Source organism: Colossoma macropomum, unplaced genomic scaffold (genome assembly GCF_904425465.1).
Source record: "Colossoma macropomum unplaced genomic scaffold, Colossoma_macropomum, whole genome shotgun sequence".
Classification (NCBI taxonomy): Eukaryota; Metazoa; Chordata; class Actinopteri; order Characiformes; family Serrasalmidae; genus Colossoma; species Colossoma macropomum.
Window position 1 is genome coordinate 26,823,997 of NW_023494806.1, and position 4,325 is coordinate 26,828,321.

Here is a 4,325-nt window from a genome sequence, read left to right on the forward strand (position 1 = left end):
ACCAAAAGTATGTGGACACCCCTTCAAATAATTGAGATCAGGTGTTTCAGCCACACTCATTGCTAACAGATGTGTGAAATAAAACACATAGCCATGCAATCTCCTTACACAAACACTGGCAGTAGAACAGTAGCATCATACTGAAGAGCTCGGTGAATTTAAACATGGCACTTTAAAAAACCTTGTGTTAGCTGAAATGGCTGAGTCTGTTGGGCATTGTGGACACAAGAGAAGTGCATGCTTTCCAGGATTTCTGGGGTACTACACACTGGTGCTTTGTATCAGTGACATTTTGTGTCCTTGTTATAGATACCAGTTTGTCATACTGTCAGCAACCACATAAGTAATTCCATTTTAGGCTATTTAACAACACAGTATGGGCCAAGTGTGTGATGATTTAGCTATGCAGTTTGCAAGATGCTAACTGGTTAGTGTAAGCTTCCATTACTTGTTAGCTACATTAGCATCATAGCTCCAGTGCAAGACTTGAGAAGCAGGCTTCAGTTACCAGGCATGTCTTGGCTGATCAACTGCATTTCATGTAAGGGGACAATTGTGTATGTCTGATGTTTCATTAGTCCACCTGTGCTAACATTAGAGAATCAGGATCTGTATGAATCATACTTCAGTGCTATTATTCTGTGATTACAGTACAGTTCTTGTCTGAGTCACTGTTTGAGACACGTGTTAGACTGGGGTTCATCAAAGGTAATGGCTTCATGTTTGCAGCAGGCAGTGTGGACCTGCAGGGTTCAGAAGAGGCCAGATTACACAGTTCTCAGCCTGGTGTGTGTCTCGGCTGGGTGTGCATGTGTCTGCACTCTCTAAGTCTCTGTATTTTTCTCCAACACAGAGAGTTGATGGAGAAACACTGCCCTGAGCATACTAATGAGCCTTTCAAACATGAGCTGTCTTGTGGTGAAAAAAAAGAAGAACATGAAGGGAAACCAGACCACCTTCCCGGGAGGAAACCCCACCAAGGGGATTTTCACTTTTCTAAATCCCAGCCTTGCTATGTGTGCATAGCAGGGACACTTCATCATGAAAGAAAAGGAAAGTGTGAATGTGGAACATTGTGTTTTTAGCAGGCGGCAGTGGCAGGAACAAAGATTAGTGGTGTAAAAGTCTGCATTGGTGTATTATGATGCATCGATCTGGTATCTGTGGGCAGCTTGTCTCCTAAAAGGATTCTAGCGCGGTAGCTAGTCTCCTAAAGAACTACATTACGATCCCCAAAAATAATAATATGGGCTTTTTTGGTCAAATATATATATCCAAACATAGCTTAAAGGGGGATTCCAGCCTAAAACTAGCATTCACGTGTTGTGTTATCCAGTATTCTGTAGCGCAATACTGCAGCCTTCAGCCTCATCACTTCAATAGAAGTCACAATTTTATATCCTTTTTTAAGCTTCAGTGTTCCATGCCAAGCATGCATTGCGCAATGTCATGAAAAAACAAAATTCTGGGTAGGCTCAATTACAGCGGGGGCTATATATATATATATATATATATATATATATATTCCACATATGGAAGGAACCTGGCTTTCTTCTGCATTTACCAGGAAGCAGGAAAAAAGCCATCATGTATCCACCCCAGAGCCCTTGTAGTTTTTCAAGTAGTTTCTCCCACCTTCAGAACACATCGTCAGAAGGGGACTTTCCCAGTCATTAAAGCAGAAAAGGTCATTCCCAAGACTATTGTGACACCACTGTATGAGGGAAATAGGCATTTTTACAACTGATGTCATGATCTTTACACTTTTTATTTTGGCCAGAGAGTACCTTTAATAAGTTCTTTTGATGTCTATATTCCACTGTGTACATAGTTTATCCGGCTCCATATGTGTATTCAGTGTTTTTTTTTTTATTTTAATAGTTCTGAATCATAGGATTTCATTGTGTTTTGAGTCATCTCCTAAAGTACCATAATTGAATTGAACTGTTACACAGACTACACAGATTTACACTCTTATTGGTTATTTCTTCTCTTATAAGTCAGAGAACACTAGAGCAATGACTGAAGCTGTTTGGCCCACGCTTGAGAGAGCAGATGAGGGTTTGAAATTGAAGCCTGCAAATGGACTGCTAATGCACAGGCTGTTACGAGCCAAAGCCCAGCAGGTGAACCCAATCTCTAAGCTCCAGCATCACAAAGAACAATTCTTATATGTGATCCTGCTACTGACATAAGATTTCTATGACTTTACCACAGAAAGAGAATTACAGGGAAATTCCAACAATTTTTTAAACATTTCTGCAACATTTAATTGTTCAGATGTAAACAAAGTCATTCAGAGTGGTTTAATGTGAAATGCTCCATTGTAAAGAAAAGTACAGAGTCAGAATTGTTTACAGTGATGGTGATAGGAACTAGACGTCTGAAGATTTTAATGCTCCCTAAAAGCTCCCTCACAGAAAGTCATTACAGTGATTGGTTATGAATGCACTGCCTGGTGCCTGAGGCTTTGTTTTACAATAGCTTTGCAATAAGATTTCAGTGTACAGTGTAATTTTTAAAAGTCTTTAATGCTGGAGAAGTACATGCAGAGTGGTGTGATGCAGAAAATAACCAAATAATATGTATTTTCAGATTTTACATTATTTTAAAAAAGTGAGTGTTACATATAAAAATTCAGAGGACATGTAGGTTGACTGGTTATTTTGGATAGTAAATAAAATGGGTATATTTGTGCTGTAGCCATTGTGATGTCTTGTTCCTATCACCACCACTATAAAGAAGAGTCTGTAGGGTTCTATACAATGACCCATTTTACAAATGTAAAACAAAACATACACATATTATGTGTTTTTTTTTTCCATGACTGAGCATACAGTCGTGGGACTGATCAGTTACATTCCACCTTTATACTAATTCTGTACTAATGTTTAGTATTGCCCTATTCAATTAATAAAGTAATTCTCTTTATTTACATTAGCAGTGCTTATCTGATTCAAGTTAATGTACAATTCAGATGTAAACTGCTTTGCAAAAAACACCAAAATACAAACAAAAAACACTTTGCATTAAAAAAAAATAAGGCTGAATGTTTTGACAACAATGGAAGCAAGTTTTTAAAAAGATACATGAAAATATTATAATAATTATATAGACATAATTAAGGCATAGTGTCACTATCCAAGTCAGTCAAAAGGTGTGTTTTCAAGTGTGACCTCTGACCAGTTCGGCAGAAAGATGTGAATAGAGCAAAACTGTTTGACTAGGAGTTCGAAAATAATACATAATGCTACATAATGCATTAGATTGTGTGCTAGCATAAGAATTCAAATTACTGCTTGATTTGATTGATGCATACTTGGTAGTACACTATTAGGTCAGACTAGCACAGAGGTTGGCAACCCAAATGTTAAGGAGAGCCATTTAGTCCTTGCAACAAAAATCAATCCGCCTTGGGAGCTGCAACATTTTATGTCCATTTACTGAAGTAACGCTTACCATCTTGGCTGTAAACATGTGCTAATGTCCCAGTGTAGGCTAAAAAATATAATAAACAAAAACGCAGACTTACTTTGCTCTGCTTTGAGCTTTAGCTCAGATATAGCTGCTTTTCTCACAACTCTTGTGAAGAAGTTTTCCACCAAAGTCAAATAATTTCCATGTCTCTCAATGTTTAATTATTTTATGAGGCTGAAGTCAACTTCCCATTCACAGTTTTTGTTTGAATTTTCCCATTCCACCTTAAATGGCACTGAGGCGCCAGAGTGTAACTGCTGTGCCATTTAAGGTGGAACGGGAAAATTCGAATGAAAAGCTGGGGAATGAGAAGCTGACTTGACCTTCATGACTTTTCAGTGTTTGACAGTTTCTCATTGCAGATTTAATGTATCAGGAAACCAGCTGAGTGATTATAAACGCAAATAAATCCACTTGTCTCCAAATTATCGATGTTAAATCTTTCTCTTTGCCTTTTCGTTAGCTGCTAGCTAGGCAAGATTGTTATCTGTGTTGTTGTGTGACCAGCAGTCTTAGTGCCAACCTTCAGGGTTAAAGGGTGAAATAGCACGTATGCATTAACTCCAGTGTTTACGACCATTAAACGTTAAAACTGTGTTAGAATGATCAGCAGAGCTTTATTTTACTGCAAAGGAGGATTATGTTTACCTAAAAATCTACATCTGCTTTGGAGCAGTAAAAGGGCCGCATGTTGCTGACCCCTGGCCTAGGGTGTGATGTGACTACAAGGGCTAATTGCTATATAATTATAAACACAATACAGCACAAACCTTGTCTACATCTGGTTGCATGCAGAAGCGTTTAAGGATATTCTTACGTAGCACGGTACTGCCCCTGGGTACATATTT